At 43.4% G+C, this 17,704-nt stretch overlaps 3 non-coding genes across 3 annotated transcripts; all 3 read left to right on the forward strand.

Moving 5' to 3' along the window:
• The first annotated feature begins 290 nt into the window (after positions 1-290).
• On the forward strand, positions 291-363 carry trnav-aac (transfer RNA valine (anticodon AAC)). Its single transcript has one exon. It is a non-coding gene; the product is annotated as a tRNA-Val (tRNA).
• Positions 364-5,903: 5,540 nt separating this feature from the next.
• On the forward strand, positions 5,904-5,977 carry trnat-ugu (transfer RNA threonine (anticodon UGU)). The gene has a single exon. It is a non-coding gene; the product is annotated as a tRNA-Thr (tRNA).
• A 3,493-nt stretch (positions 5,978-9,470) lies between these two features.
• On the forward strand, positions 9,471-9,552 carry trnas-gcu (transfer RNA serine (anticodon GCU)). The gene has a single exon. It is a non-coding gene; the product is annotated as a tRNA-Ser (tRNA).
• The last annotated feature ends 8,152 nt before the right edge of the window (positions 9,553-17,704 follow it).

Below are 17,704 nucleotides of genomic sequence, written 5' to 3' on the forward strand. Positions count from 1 at the left end.
TTTATGTTGGCCGCCAGTCTATTCTCATACCCTCACTTTGCCCCTCTTATTTCCACTTTCAGTTCCCCTCTGAACTTTCTGTATTCTGCCTGGTGAATAAATAAAAAAAGTTAGGATTTCCGTCAGCTTGAAACAGAAAGTTATTAGTTGACTTAATTGCGAAATTAATACAGTAAACTATTTTGTCGAAGTTAATTCCCTGAACGGGAAAGGGACCCATCTCCCACATGAGAGCATTTGCGGTCGGCAGCTATCTTCTGAGGGTTTCGTATAGTAACGTGTACAACAGAGTTTCTGTAGTGTAGTGGTTATCACGTTCGCCTAACACGCGAAAGGTCTCCGGTTCGAAACCGGACAGAAACATTTTGAAAAAGTTACCCACTAAAAATCAATCCGTCTGAAAAAAGCAAGAATTCGGTCTGTGGTTAATTGTGAATAAAATACCACACCTCACAGAACTGATATATTTTCCATTCTCTGTATAGTTCAATACACATTCAAACACTACACATATACAGACAGTGTCTCGCCCTCATTCACGTTTCATGCCCCGACTGTGCAGGAAGCCCCTCTCAAAGCTGCACATTGCGATTGTATTCAGTTGATTTGTGAGAGGTCATTAAAGGATCCTGCAGCGCTGCCTCGGTTTATAAATGCAGTTATAAACAGCATTGCAGCCGCGGCAACAAACAGATCAGTTTTTCGATGTTCGATGTTCCCCAGCTCCCGCATTGAGTGAGGCCACGAGAGCAACAACATTCAGGCCGCCTGTCAGGCCCCGCTCTCTCCAATCACACGTTGCTGGCGGGAAGCTGCAATTGCCGCTTCAGGCAGCGCATTACTGCCCATCCCTGGGAAACAAGATAACACCGAAGCTTTGACAACACATCGCAGGCATCGTCTGTCCCGTAGTTGTTGCTCCGCTGCGAAGACAGAACTTGCCAGCTGTTTCAAAATTTACAACCAGAACACTGGATCCTCAGATCACTACCCGTTTTAAAAGTCTGTTGCTCTACCTGTTGAGCTATGCAGGCTCGCAATTTGTTAAGTTCCTATCGTACTTATTCATTGTAGGACTCTGAATTATCCATCGTAGACGTCGAAATTGGGTGAGGGTCCCTGTTATAAAATTGTCAGCAACGTGTTGAGGAGACTCCTTGTTTCTTTTCAGCATGATGTAAGAAACATGGACAGTGAACTCGTGAGTTTACAATTCTCGTGTTTGTGCCAAATAAGAACATAAGAACATAAGAAATAGGAGCAGGAGTAGGCCAATCGGCCCCTCGAGCCTGCTCCGCCATTCAATAAGATCATGGCTGATCTGATCCGAACCTCAAATCTAAATTCATGTCCAATTTCCTGCCCGCTCCCCGTAACCCCGAATTCCCTTTACTTCTAGGAAACTATCTATTTCTGTTTTACATTTATTTCATGATGTAGCTATTATTTAACAAATGTCTTGTCATTCGTTAGCAGCAATTAAAATAATACTCTACCCAGTGGCTCAAAAGCTAAACTTGTCCCACACGGGAGCTGGAAAAGGCCTCGCGACCTTTCAGCGTATTAACATCTGTGAGCTGAATAATTTCACCCGTTACACAGTGACACCAGGGAGAATATTTCCCTTCCAGATTTTCCCCACACGAAACTTCCAACTGATGAATATCCGCTAAACGAAAAGAAGAATTGTATGTTCAGTTCTTTAGATTGAAAGATCTCGTACCGGCCCCTTTGCCATATCAGCTGTCGCTAATCGCCCCCTCTCCCCCGAAAAACAAGTAAATTCACACCTACTATTGCAAGACGGTAGGCCAGAGGAACCCAAGTGCTCACATGGGAACACTAAGAAGTAGATGCGTTATGGAACATACCATTTGTACCTTGAACTCAAAATGTTCGATTGTTCCAGATGAGGCTCAAACTCACAACCTGGGCATTTCTGGAGTTCATAAAAGTACCGCACGCTGAGCGCTTGCGCCACAAGAGCAGCGCACAATCGGTTTTATCAGTGCTCCCGTCAAACAGCTTCATTTTCCGTCTCTGAATTATCGCTTTGTGATCTTTCTCCGATTTCTCCAAGAAGCCTCCAATCAAGATGCGCTTCGATAAATATCCGCAGTGAAATTTAAAAGCCCTGGAATCTGAAACAAAACCCCAGAAGATCAGAACTTTTATTGATCTTATTTTTAACTAAAGGACAACTTTTGATGGTGCTTTAAAGAGGATTTGGATAAAGTGTGAAATGAAACGAAGAAACTCTCTCTGAGCTGTCGTTGATTGAAGAGATGGGCGTTATTTCATTTGAAAAACGAGGCTCGGAACTTTCTGATGGAGAAGTGTGACAGAAGATTGTGGTTAGTGGCAGTTGCCGGGGAGATCTGGAGCAGAGGGAGAAAAGTCAAAGTCACAGCTGTGACAGCTCAAGTGCACTGCTTATCTATAATATTTTAAAAAGTAATGTACAGTACAGGGCAAACCGATTTGGTATCGGTTATCAAAAATACTAAAGGATACAGGTTCAAAGGCGGATTTGTGAAGAGGGAACGGATTTAACCGCCAGACCGTAATCATTCCACATGAATCTGAAGCGTCTTGAGGAAAATGGCAGCGCGAACTGTTATGTTCGTGTCATGACTTGAAAGACCCTCCAATTACCGACAGTATCTTTGAACGAGTTGTGCAGCAAAACCGTGAGTGAAGCCGCTTTGCATTTGTCAAACGTGTAGGTGACGATATTGGCGTTAATAAGGGTCGATTTCAATTATTTGAAATCTCACCATAACTCTTGACCCGAAAATCGATGATAAAATCGGGCTTTTCCTGTAGGTCGTGAATTGAAGGGAAAGCCGCATCAAATAGATCTGAGAAATGAAGAGCAGAAAATGTGGATGAAATTTGCACGAGTGAAAATCCCTGTTTTTCGGAAGACTCAGTCCCCAATGGTGGAGAGGATTGATATTTCGAGCTGTTATTCACCAGCCTCAACTTCAGTAATTTCCTGTTTGCTGACAACGAGATGAGACGAAATGAACAGGTCTAACGAGCCGGTCTGGAACACAGGACAATGATTCAGTGCAGCTCGTTACCCAGTCACTGGGCTCCGTTATAGCCGCTCCTGTCAGTCACACACGAAGATAAATTGTAAATCGGAAACAGAAAGAGTTAATGTAAAACACTTAATATCAACCACCAGTATTTCCCTCTTTCCGGCTTTTAAAACAATCTGTTTCACAGTTTGTCAAACCCAAAACAGCCTCTGGTATTTGCTGATCGAGAATTTCAGTGGAAATTGGGACCGTCACTTAGTATCGGAACAAATATACCCGCTGAGGTTTCGGGGTTGTTACTGGTTTATTTATATCAGTGAGTGACTGGTTTTAAACTAGGTGAGGATCTAAGCCTGAGGTAAGAGCCTGGGATGGACAAGAGATTCTACAATATATCAAGTTAAATTACATTGATTCCACCAACACTGTACATCACATCCCTTAAATATTGTTACATTTTGCTATGTAAAACTGGTGTGGGTGGAAATGTGAAATAACTGAAAAAACCTTCATTGTATCCAACTTGTTATTATTATACAAACAATGTACAGCCTATCCCTTAAAAAAGACTCAATGTAAAACCAGTCGCCAGTTCCAGAGCTGCTGTGCCGGTTATGTGATTTGCATCCGATTCTGACTGACTTAGTATCAGACGCGCTCCCGTCCACAGTAAACGGATGGGGCCGGATCCATAAGAGCAAAATGAGGACCGACCTCCGCATAACCTGTCCTCATAATTTAACCATTTTAGCCCCGGTATCATTCTGGTGAATCTGCGCTGCAGCCCCTCCAAGGCCAATATTTCCTTCCTGATGTTTGGTGCCCAGAGCTGAATGCAGTACTTTAAATGGGGTCTCAGCAGATATTTCTACCTGTAACATTCTCCCCCTTTGAATACCAGCTTCTTTGAGATAAAGGCCAACATCCCATTAGACATTTAAATACATTTTTCGACCATTCCACTGGCTTTTAGCGATTTCTGTACTTGGACCCCTAAATCTCTCTGCTCCTCCACAGTTCCTAGCTTCTCACCTTTCAGAAAATACTCTGATCTATCTTGCTTCAGTCCAAAGTAGATGAACTCACACTTCTCCATATTGAAAGTTTGAACACACTGGAACTCTTCTGTATAGAAAAGAGAAGGCTGAGGGGTGACCTGATATAGGACTTTAAGATTATCCAATGTTTTGATAGGTTAGACGGAGATAAGGTGTTTGCATTTGTGGAGGTGGGGACTCCAAATCATTGAGGCAATGAATATAAGGTATTCACAATTTAATTCAATATGGCATTCAAGAGGAACACATTCATCCAGAGAGTGGTTAGAATGTTCAATTCGCTCCCACAAGGAGTAGTTTAGGCGAATAGCATGGATTCGTTTACAGCGAAGCTAGAAAAACAAATGGAGGAGAAAGGAATCTAAGGGTTTGCTCATCGGGTTAGATTAAATGGGGTTGGCGGAGGCTTGTTTGCAGCATAAACACCGGCATTGTCTAGTTGGGCCGAATTGCCTGTTTCCGTGATGTACTTTCCATGTAATTCTATGTTGCTCCATCTGCCACAGTTTTGCCAACTCTCTTAATTTATCAATTTCCCTTTGTAACTTTATGCTTCCATCTACACGACTCACTGCGTCACCTATCTTGGTGTCAGCGACACACGTGGATACACGGCTCTCTATTCCTTCGTCTATGTCATTTATATACCGGGTCTCTGTCTCCCACCTTCTAACCAACTCCCTACCCATTTCATTAGGTTGCCTCTAATTCTACGCACTGTCATTGTCGTTAACAGTCTCTTATATGGTACCTTATCGAATACATCTGGAAGTCAATATCATTTAACAACCATGGACACTCCATTATCTCCCACGTTCGTTACATCTTCATAAAGTTCAACTAGTTTTGTTAGACTTGACTTCCCCTTTACAAATCCATGCTTGCTCTCTCTGATCAATTCATGTTTATCCAAGTGCTCAATCTTTCTTTCCCTAATAACGGATACTGGCAACTTCCCCACAACGAATGTCAGACTAATGGGTCTATAATTTCCAACATCATCTCTGCTACCCATCCCAAATAATGGAATGACATTGAAATTGTTTCCATCAAAGGAACAATTCCTGAATCAAGAGATTTTGAACGATCATGACTAAAGCATGTACAATTTCCTCACCTCGTCCTCTCAGTCCCCTGGGATGGTAACCATCAGGTCCTGGAGATTTGTCTATCTTTAATCTAATTATTTTCTCCATTGCCATTATTTTACTTATACTGAAACCCCTTGATTTATTTACAGTTTTCCTCATATCTCTGATATGTTAGCCTCATTTATTTCTGTGACGAACGAAGCAAAGTAAATATTTAGCAACTCTACATTTCATGATTTTCAATTACAATATCACCTCCATCTGTCTTTAAGCGGCCCACATTACTCTAAGCCTCCCTTCTTTCACTTAATATACTGGTAAAAATCTTGACTGTTGTCCTCATTTTCCCTAACAGGTTTATCTCCTTTTCCCTGTTTGGACCTCTTACGGTTTTTTATTTTCAGCACCAAAATAAACAATACTTTGCTGTAAAGTGCGTCTCAATAGTTCTTCACTTTCAGAGCGAGAATTGTCGAAACCGGTAATTTATTTAATGTAACAAACATAAGTATACATACTCATCCGTATATCAACGCATTGATGGAGACACAAAGATAAACAAAACGAGATATGTCGGCAGCATCGGGATGCACAGGTGAACGGACAAACCAAACAGACAAAGATGAAACGGTCTGAACCCCAAACAGACAGTGACGTATCGCTGATAGATATTAGTGAGAGGAGGTGGGGCTGAACGATCCTGAATGGGCGCTGTGGCTTAGTTGGTTAAAGCATCTGTCTTGTAAACAGAAGATCCTGGGTTCAACTCCCAGCAGTGCCTTCCATAAATAATTATTTTTACCGAATTTGTGGAATTAAGCGACAAAATGGCACTTTGGAATTGGTATTTGTTCAGGTTTGAGGAGGAAACTGATATCAGATTGACTCTTCTAAAACGCCCTTTCATTGTACAGTCAGACCTCTCATAGAATGTGTCAGCAACGGGTTAACTTGAAGAAACGTTCTCGTTTTTGGACTCGTTGAGGTCAGAGTATAATTCACGATTTGAGGTTCAAACCCGGAAGTAGTCCTAATTTGGACCGAGACTTGTGATCTTGACCTGCGGTGAAAATCTTTTCAAAGAGGAAAATGAATTCCCAGATCACTCCACCTGAATCTCCCGACCCCGATGAAATATATCCCAGGCTGTTAACAGAAGCAAGGAAGGAAATAACGGAGGCTCTGGTCATCATTTTCCAATCCTCCCTGGTCACAGGTGATATGCCGAAGGATTGGAGGACTGCTAAAGTTGTACTGTTGTATAAACAGGGAGAAAAGGATAGATCAAGTAATTACAGGCCAGTCAGCCTAACCTCGGTCAGGCTGAAGGTATTCTATTAAATCTACTCTGCACTTCCTCCACGGCCAATACACGGAGGAGGGGACTCTTGACTGACAAGCCTCAGCTCTATCAGGAGAGGGAGACTGACCCACGCTCTCTCTTGCTTCTGGGATGTACCACTTTTGAAAAAAGAAGGTGAATTTCTCTATATCTTTAAACGCTCTGTCTCACTGCACATGGTTTAAAGTGTATTGTGGGACGCGGTGAGTGTCTCTGTACCTGTAAACTCTCTGACTCACTGCACGGATGTTTAATGTGTACTGTAGGATAGTATGTAAGTATCTCTGTATCTTTAAACTCTCTGTCTCTCTGCACAGGTATTGAAAGTGTATTTTAGGATGGTGTGTGTGTCTTTATACCTTTAAACTCTCTGTTTCACTGCACAACATTGGCAGTGTATTGTAGGATGGTGTGTGTGTCTTTATGCCTTTAAACTCTCTGTTTGACTGCACAACATTGGCAGTGTATTGTAGGATGGTGTGTGTGTCTTTATGCCTTTAAACTCTCTGTTTCACTGCACAACATTGACAGTGTATTGAAGGATGGTGTGAATGGGATGAGGGTCTGTGGGGCGAAGTGTAGCCGATTGGGAGCAGCGCCCGTTTGCGGGGTGAGTATTGCACGCTTGATTTTCTCTCTCCCTTTATCTTTCTTTCTCTCTTTCTTTCTTTCACCTCCCTCTCTCCCATTCTTTCTTTCACTCTCTTTTCATTCCACTTATTTCGTGCTTTTTCTTTCTGCCCCAGCACCTTTGTCTTTATCCTGTTTTTGTTCTCCATGTGTCTCTGCTGGATGATCCACAATTCAGACCTGCCGCTTCTTCCAGCTTTTCCTTCCTTCTACGATCATGGTCTATTTCATTGAGACTTTCCTGCGGCCTTGCCGAATCTAACATTCACTTTCACATTCTTCCGGCTTTAAGTTTGCTCTCCATCGACCGCTGTTTCTCGAGGGCACATGTCCCGTTCGCATCAATGTTCATTTGTGCCTTGAAACCAGTCGATACATTTCGATCTGCTCCAGAGACAAGCTCTAAGAAAGCAGGGCTGGCATTCGGTAGGACAGCGCATACTTTTCCGTGAAATTTCCATGGGGTATCTTGTGACACGGGGGATGTTAACTGAAGAACTGGGTTTTGTTTCCATGGTCGTTGGCGCTTTTCCCCGAGCAGTTGATGTGCGGGAGAGACGGGCGGCGCGACATAGCTGCGAAAGACGGCTGAAATGTGCATTTTTGGCAATCTGGGCGGTGCAGGAAAGTCGGAAATGTTCCGCTTGATCTTAATAGGTCTGTGGAAATGTCCGATTGAAAAGGAATGAGGAGAAATGAAAAGAGCGGCAATGGTGAAAAAGTGTCGATTACAGAAGGTTGGCCGTGAGCGAAAGGTCCTTTGAAAGCTCGGTCTGGAGGAGATTTAGTTCGGAAACGGCAGACTTTAAGCGCGTGAGGAAAGTAAAGTGCGAGCTTTGTCCTTGGGTCAAATTGGGTGTTTTCAGGAAAACAGCCATTGTGAAATCACAGGAATGAAAACAGAAAATGCTGAAAACGCTGAGCAGGTCAGGCAGCACCTGTGGTGAAAGAACCAGAGGAAACGTTTCAGTTGTATGAGCTTTGGCATCCGATCTGAATGGCTCACCATGTGCGTGAATAACTGCGCTGTCTCAGATGCTGGTTTCCATCTCTGAATTATGAGGGTTCGAATCTCACTGCTGCCAGAATTTGTACACCCTTCCATTTTCGCCGCCTCACCAAAAACCCTTCTTTGATCGGAAGTGCTTTTCCGCATTGCTGATTGACACCTGTTGGCACAATTCAGCTCAGTCTGGATTGCCACCCAACTGTTTCTTGGACGGAGGTGTTGGGACTTTAAGGTGTGATCTCGGCGAAGTATCAATCAATGTGCACAATGGCGCCCTGGTGAACCGAGTACCTCTTATTGTCAGTATAATACAAAAGATATGCACCATAATTATGAATTTCTTCTTTGCATCACACAAGGATTTATTATCAGGGAATGTGCATGAGCAGGTCGATTTACGCCACGCTCCGGTCGTTTCGCATCGCCTCCCACAAATAGAATAGAATCATAGAAAGGTCACAGCACGAAAAGAGGCCATTCGGCACATCGAGTCCGTGCCGGCTCTCTGCAAGTGCAATCCAGACAGACCCACTCCCCCACCCTTTCCCTGTAGACCTGTATTCTCTTTCGTTTCAAATACTTATCCAGTTCTTTATTGAACACCATGATTGAATCTGCCTCCACCACCCCCTCGGGCGGTGTATTCCAGATCCTAAACACTCGCTGTGTCGAAAAGTTTTTCCTCATGTCACCTTTGGTTCTTTTGCCAAACACCTTAAATCTATGTTCTCTGGTCCTTGAACCTTCCGCCAATTGGAACAGTTTCTCTCTATCTCCTCTGTCTAGATCCTTCATAATTTTGAATACCTCTATCAAATCTCCTCGGAACCGTCTCTGTTCCAAGCAGAACAACCCCAGCTTCTCCAATCTATTCATGAAACTTATACCCCTCATCCCTGGAATCATTACAGTAAATCTCTTCTGTGGGGCTTCGTTAGTAACATCGCCGAATCCCCCACCATCAACATACTAGTGGTCATCATTAACCAGAAATTTAACTGGACCAGCAACATAAATATTGTGGCGACAAGAGCAGGTCAGAGGCTGGATATTCTGCGCCAAGTGGCTCACCTTCTAACTCCCTAAAGCCGTTCAACCATTTACAAGGCGCAAGTTGAGTGAGTTGGAATACTCATGTGATGGTCATGGACCTGAAACATTAACTCTGTTTCCATGTCGAAAGATTCTGCCTGACCTGCTGAGGATATTCACATTTACAGTTTTTATTTCAGATTGGCAACATAGCCAGAATTTTAATTTTGAATAAAGGGGGTTTCGCATGTTTCCGCATGCGACGAGGTGGCCGAGTGGTTAAGGCGATGGACTGCTAATCCATTGTGCTCTGTACGCGTGGGTTCGAATCCCATCTTCGTCGTTATTGCGTTTAAGTTTTGTTTCTCCCATTCAGTCCACCCAGAAGGTCTGGTGAAAGTCCCATCCTTCTCGAAACGGCCGACGGAGGGTTTTGCATTGTTTGCTGAAATCAGCAACAGTTCCTTCCAGGAAGGTGTTGAGATTGTGAGATTGTGAGATCGCGAAATATCAGAGTGTACATTGGTGTCATTGTAAAATGAGTAAATCTTATGGTCAACGTAAGAGAAACTTACGTCCCATAATTATGATTTATGTCCGGATCATTTCGTGTCTGTGTCTGTTTAAAAGGGATGTGCTGGAAGTCCCGGATCATTCTGTGTGCGGTTTACGCGATTTTCTTGATACCTTTTTCCTTCTGAACTGAAATGACGATCCTCTCTCGAGAAAAAGGTTCACCGCCTGCTTCGGGCAACTGGTCGGAAAAATAACAAAAACTGATGAGACCAAGTTCATTCTGCTGGGCTTCCATTCCAAGCTCCGCACTCTATCCCCCATTCAGACCCACCCCCGCCTGGACAGTATAATCTGCGATATTCATAAGGGAATGGAGAAGCCGAATATCACGGTTATAATTTTCTTGGTTGCTCAACAATGAATAGCTTCAATTGCAATGATTCAGAAGGTAATCATAGAATCATAGAATCTTACATCACAGAAGGAGGCCATTTGGCCGTCGGACCAGTGTCAGCTTTTTCGAAGACCTGTCCAAATTAGACCCATACCCCAGGTTTTTCCCAATAATCATGCAAATTAGTCCTCTTCAATTATGTCCAATTGCCTTTTGAATGATCCCATGGAATCGGCTTCCACCACCCTTTCAGGAAGTGCGTTCCTGATCTTAACAACCCTCTGTGTGAAAAAAATTCTCCTCAATTCCCCTCTAGTTCTTTTCCCAATTATTTTAAATCTATGATCTCTGGTTACCAACCCACATGCCAGAGGAAACAGTTTCTCCCTACTTGCTCTTCCAAAACCCCTCATTATTTTGAATACCTCTATTAGGTCTCCCGTTAACCATCTCTGCTGTAAGGAGAATAATCCCAGCTTCTCCAATCTCTCCAAATAACTGAAGTCCCTCATCCCTGGTATCATCCAGGTCAACGTGCTCTGAATCCTCTTCAATCCCTTTTCATCCTAAAGTGTGGTGCCCAGATCTGTACAATATACTCCAGATGAGACCTAAACACTGATTTGTAAGGATTAGTATGATTTCCATTTTTTGTATTCAATGCCCCTATTGACAAAGCGAAGTATCCCATATGCTTTCTTAACCGCCTTATCAACTTGCCCTGTTTTCTGAATATGAACTCCCAGGTTCCTCTGCTCTTGGAACCCCCCATAAATTGTTCCATTTAGATTATACTGCCTCTCCATGTTCTTCTTCGAAAAGTGCATCACTTCACACTGATCGGCGTTAAATCTGTCACGTGACCGCCCATTTCACCAGTCTGTCCATGTCCTCCAGAAGTCTGCTATTATCATGCTCACGATTTACGACGTTGCCAAGTTCTGTATCATCCGCAAACTTCGAAATTGTATTCCCTATTCCCACATCCAAGACATTTATATATAACAAGAAAAGCAATAGTCCTAATACCGACCCTTGGGGGATTCCACTGCATATTTCTCCCCAGTCAGAAAAACATCCGTTCACCACTACTCTCTGCCTCCTATCCCCCAGCCTATTACTTGCCCACGTTACCACCGGTGCTTCTAGTTTTCGAATAAGTCTGAATTTCTAAAATGTGTCCTGAAAATAACTGTAACCCCGTAATTTTATTGTTAAACAATGAGAATACAGATATTAGGACCGGATGATAGATCGGGTTCATTCCCATTATCCGCAGGTGACGGGACCCGGGCAGGGGAAATCCCATCTCGGTTTATATTTTCCGAAAACGGAGACGGAAAATAGCAAAACTCAACCCGTCGAAATCCAACAATTGGACGAAGAACCGACAGCCTTTTCCCATCCCGGGTTTGCAGACCTGGCTTTTGAAGGAAGCCTGATAAGTCCATTAGGGATCAACAGCGAAAGTGAAGAAACGCAGACAGAGATAGATAGATACATGCAAAGAAAAATAGTATAAATCTCCAATTCTGTGATTGAGCAGAATTTAGGTGGCAGCTTAAAGGAAATTCGTCGCATATCGTGAAATCTTAGACGTGTACATAGGGCTGGATTCTTACATTATTTCTGAAAAAAGTAAACGCTGCCTGGTAACTACAGCTCTTATTTATTTGACCATTTTACAGTGGCGGTTTGAAGTGATTTCGAATCTCAGTGAATTTCAAGACCATGCATGACCCACTCGTTTGGTCACCCACAGGTAGCACGCGGTTGTAGACTGCGCAGGATAATCACAGGAACTCTGCCAGACTGCATGTTCCAGACTTGTATCCAACGCTACACGTGCAGCCTGCAGCCGTGTGTGGATTGGTGGTTGAGTGTAGAACCGTCGCCTGCCGACGGGAAACCAGGGGTTTGGTTCCAGGCCAATGCAGCTTCCTTGACCTTTTGTATCTGTACCCATGAAATCGCCTGAATTGGGATAAATTCATGTGCCGGCTTCGATCTGTACAACTTCTTGAAAGATTATCTTCATTTCGTCTACGTGTCTTTCGTGGACAAACCCTCTGCATTCTCTCCTCTGGTGTTCAAACATGCTCGGCTGGAGATAAATCAAACCTGCCTTCTGCACTTGCTTCAAAGATGTGAGAAGCCAATTGGTGGTTTTTGACGAAAAATGGGGACGCAAGGGGGCTCTTACCGGGATTTGAACCGGTGAAACTCCCTGAGCGAGAATCAGATCCAAAGTCCAACTGGTAACAGAGCCGTGCAGCCACTGTAAAAGTTCGCTGCCACGCAGCCGATCCGCCATCCTTTCAGAACACCATGACCATTCAAACTCGCTTTCTTGTACGATATACGATGCAGAGCAATATCAGGTTCTAAACTAATTATTTCAGATCAACAATATTCGTCTCTCTTTATAAAATTAGTTTTGAATGTACGACTTGTATTATCAAGTAACACTTTACAGAATGAATTACTCTGAAACGACATTGTCGTCTGTCTCGGCATCGTCATAGTTTACACTCCACCATAAGTACACTTTACTCAAATTGCTGCTTTCATTCACCATGAGAACGAAGAGCCACGGATGTGGAAACATTAGCTACGAATTTATCAGCTGGGTTGCACCTTTCCTTTTCCGACTTCCTCAGTCTTTTTTTTCTTTACCCTTCTCTGCTATTGTTGCAGGTTAGATCAGCCATCGCCGTTCAAGGAAGCCTGAGAAGTCCATTGTGGACAATACAAAGAGACAAGAGACGGAGACATGGAGAGATAGAGAGATGCAGGCAAAGAAAATAAAGAGTATAAATGTCAGGTTTTGCAAACTAGCAGAATTTATGTTACAGATTGGGAGAGATTCCTTCTTGGGTCTTGAAATCTTGCAAGAGAAGATTGGACACAAGTTAAAAGCTGGAGAATCTCTCATTCTGGGAGAGAGATAATTGCGGTCAATTAACTCCAATTAATCTATTTCAGCACTGAAGTGATCTTTAAACAGTAGCTCTGCGAGCAGAATTCAAACCTGGGCAGGAAAACCTCAATTGAATTTTGAGTCCAACGCTTTAAACACTCGGCCACCGCAGCTGTAAACGGCATGTTCATTCAGATCGGATTCCAAATGGACACATGCTGCTGTTACAAACGCGCGCATTGATGGTGCTTGGGGTCGAATTCTTACTTGTTACGCTGGAGACCTTGGTTCGATTCCCGATACAATGCAGGATCATTCTGCAACAATGAGGAACTGAAGAGCAAAAGTATACTATTTCGCCCCTCGAGCCTTATGCGCAATTCAGTGAGATCCTGGTTGATATATAACCTAACTGCATATTATCGCCTTAGCCCCATGTCCCTTAATGCCTTTGGTAAACAAAAATCTGTCAATTTCAGTTTTAAAATTGACAATTGAGCTCGCATCAACTGCCGTTTGCGGAAGAGAGTTCCAAACTTCTACCTCCCTTTGCTTGCAGAGGTGTTTCCCAACTTCACTCCTGAGAGTCCTGACCCTAATATTTCGGCTGCGTCCCCGAGTCCGAGACACGCTAACGGGCGGAAATCTTTTTTTTTCTATTTACCCCATCAGTTCCCCTTCATATTTTGAAATGTTCGATCAAATCAGCACTTAATCTACTGAATTCAAGGCAAACCCTAGTTTGTGTAATCTCTCCGCCTAATTTAAACTGTGGAGTCCAGGTAACATTCTAGTAAATCGACGCTGCACTCCCTTCATAGCCAATATATCCTTCCGAAGGTGCGTTGCCCAGAACTGAATACAATACTCCAGGTGTGGTCCAACCAGAAGTTTGTATAACTGTATCATAATGCCTATCCCCTTGAATCTAGTCCTCGGGATATAAAGACCAACATTCCATTAACCTTTTTGATTATTTTTTGTACCTGTGCATGACATGTTAATGATGTATGTTCATGGACCCCTAAGTCTTTTTGGACCTCCAATGTTTCGAGCTTTTCACCATTTAGAAAGTATTCTGATTTATCCTTTTAGGTCCAAAGTGGATGACCTCACACTTGACGAAATTCATATCGATTTGCCACAATTTTGCACATTCATTTATTAAATTAATGCCTCTCTGTAATTTTATGCTTTCATCTGCACTGCTTACAATGCTGCCCATCTTGGTGTCATCGGCAAACTTGGATATGTGGCTTTCTATCCCGTCATCTGATATCCGCCTGAATTGGGAAAAATCCAAATTCAGTTTCAATCTCCTCATCATCTTGAGACATTTTATTTGCTTCATGTGTATTGCGTCGACGAAACTTCGGCATTCAGTCCACGAGAGCTCAAACATCCTCTGGACAGAATTCAGTTCTCCCAACAGCAAAACTGAAAAGATGTGAGAAACCAATTGGTGACTTTTCACTAAAGGGAGAAAGACATGCGGGCTCGTCCTGGAATTGAACCCGGGACCTCTCGCATATCACTCAATGAAACTCCCTAAGCGAGAATCATACCCCTAGACCAACGAGACACTGTTACTTTAATTGTGCAGCCAGTGTAAAAGTTGGTTGCGTCTCACAGCCGATCGACCATCCTTTCAGACCACTTCGATCCATCCAATCTCGTTTTCTCTTCGGGTGGACAGCAATATCAAGTTGTGCACCAACTATTTCCATTCACCAATATTAGTCTCCCTTTACCAAATTGCTTTCGAGTGCACGAATTGAGTTATCAAGTAAGACGTTTCAGAATTAGTTGCTCTAAAAATACATTGCTTGTGAGGATACTCAGAGTCGTGTCGATTTGTGGCACGCTCTGTTCCCTTTGCATTGCAACCTACACGTCGAATTGAATCATAGAAAGCTTACAGCACGGAAAGAGGCCATTCGCGGCATCGAGTCCGTGCGAGATCTCTGCAAGAGCAATCCAGCTAGAACCACTCCCCTGCCTTTCCCCGAAGCCCTGCATTTTTTTCCCTTTCAAGTACTGATCCAGCTCCCCTTTGAAGGCCATGATTGAATCTGCCTCCATCACACCCACGGGCAGTGCATTGAGATCCGAACCTCTCGCTGTGTAAAAAAGTTTTTCCTCATGTCACCTTTGGTTATTTTGCCAATCACTTTAAATCTCTGTCCTCTGGTTCTTGACCCTTCCGCCAATGGGAACAGTTTCTCTCCATCTTCCATGCCTCGATCCTTCATGATTTTGAATACCTCTATCAAATCTCGACAAAACCGTCTCTGTTCCAAGGAGAACAACCTCAGATTCTCCGGTCTATCCACGTAAGTAAAGTCCCTTATCCCTGGAATTATGATAGTATTTTTTTTCTGCACCCCCTCGAAGGCCTTCACATCTTTCCTGAAGTGCGGTGTCCAGAACCCCACACAAAATTTCAGTTGTGTTCGAACCAGTGTGTTATAAAGTTTCATCCTGATTTCTATACTTTTGCACTCTATACATCTATTTATAAAGCCCAGGATCCCGTATGCTTTTTAACCGCTTTCTCAACCTGTCCTGCCACATTCAACGATTTGTACACATAAACCCCTCTTTGTTCCTCTACCGCTTTTACATTTGTGCCCTGGAGTTTATTTTGCCTCTCCTCGTTTTTCCGACCGAAATGTATCACTTCGCATTTTTTTTGCGTTAAATTTCATCTGCCCCGTCTCCGCCCAACCCACCAGCCTGTCCATATCCTTTGAAGTCCATCACGATCCTTATCATTGTTTACTACTGTTCCAAGTTTTGTTTCATCTGCAAATTTTGAAATTGTGCTCTGTGCACTCAAGTCCAAGTCATTAATATATATCAAGAAAAGCAGTGGTCCCAGCACTGATCCCTGGGGAACGCCACTGTACACCTCTCGCCAGTTCGAAAAACAACAGATCACCAGTAATCTGTTTCCTGCTGTTCGTCAATTCTGCATTTATGTTGTTTCTGCCCCGTTTATTCCATGGGCCGCAATCTTGATGAGAAGCCCACCATGCGGCACTTTAGCAAACACCTTTTGAAAGTCCTTATACACCACATCAACGAAATTGCCGTTATCTATCCTCTCTGTTACCTCATCAAAAAACTCTAACAGGTCAGTTAACCACGATTTGCCTTTAACAAATCCGGGCTGCCATTCCCTAATCAATCCACCCTCGTCCAAGTGGCTGTTAATTCTGTCCTGGGTTATCGTTTCGAAACGTTTCCCCACCACTGAGGTTAAACTGACTGGCCTATAATTGCTGGGTTTATCCGTACACCCTTTTTTGGACAAGCGTGTAACCTTTGCAACTTTCCAGTCCCCTGGCACCACCCACATATCTAAGGATGTTGGTAGATTATGGCCAGTACCTCAGCAATTTCAACCCTTACTTCCCTCAGCAACTGAGCATGCATCCCATCCGGACCGGGTGGCTTATCTACTTTAAGTACAGCCAGCCGTTCAAGTGCCTCTTCCTTATCAATTTTTAGACCATCCAGTATCTCAACGATAACTTCCTTTGCTGAGACTCTGGCAGCAGCTTCTTGGTAAAGACAGATACAAAGTACTCATTTGGTACCCAGGCCATCCCCTCTGCCTCCATGAGTAGACCTCCTTTTTCGTGCCGAATCGGCCTCACCCCTCCTCTGACTACCCGTTTACTGTTTGCTTGCCTGTCGAAGTCTTTTGGATTCCCTTTTATGTTGGCCGTCAGTCTATAGTCATATTTCTCTTTGCCTCTCATTTCCTTTTTCACTTCTCCTCTGAACTCCCTAAATTCGGCCTGGTGAATTAACGCATAAAAAAAGTCAGCATTTCTTTCAGCCGGAAACAGAAAGTAACTGGTTGATCAATGGCGATTTGAACAAGTATTCGTCTTTTTTACAGAGTTGAATGAGTTTTGCGAAATTAATACAGTGAACTAATACAGTAAAGTTGAATTCCTGATCGGGAACCTCCTCAGACGGCGCATTACTGCCCATCCCTGGGAAACAAGATACTATCGAAACTTTGACAACACATCTCAGGTCCCGCTGCAAAGTCACAGCTTGCCAGCTGTTCCGAAATTTGGAGCCTGGACAGGGAGTTAAACGCTGGACCTTCAGCTCACTACTCACTTTAAAAGTCTGATACTCTACCGACTGAGCTACCCAGGCTCGATACTACATAAGCTCCCATCGTACATATTCATGGGAGATCTCTGAATTATCCCTGCAGCCGTCGAACGAGGGTGAGGTCCGTTTGATAAAATTCTCAGCAACGTGTTGAGGAGAATCCTTGTTTCTGTTGAACATGATGTAAGAAACATGAACAGTGAACTCGTGAGTTTACAATTCTTCTTGTTTGTGCCAAATGTCGTGTCATTCGTTAGCAGCAATTAAAATAGCACTTTACCCAGCGGCTCAAAAGCTGAACTTGTCCCACACGGGAGTTGGAAAAGGCCTCTCGACCTTTCAGCCTATTAACATCTGTGAGCTGAATAATTTCACCCGTGACACAGTGAAACCAGGCAGCATATTTCTCTTCCAAATTTTCCCAACACGAAACTTCCAACCGATGAATATCGGTTTAAAGAAAAGAAGAATTGTGTGTTTGGTTCTTTAGATTTAAAGATCTTGTACCGGCCCCTTTGCCATATGAGC

This window comes from Heptranchias perlo, chromosome 20 (genome assembly GCF_035084215.1).
Source record: "Heptranchias perlo isolate sHepPer1 chromosome 20, sHepPer1.hap1, whole genome shotgun sequence".
NCBI lineage: Eukaryota > Metazoa > Chordata > Chondrichthyes > Hexanchiformes > Hexanchidae > Heptranchias > Heptranchias perlo.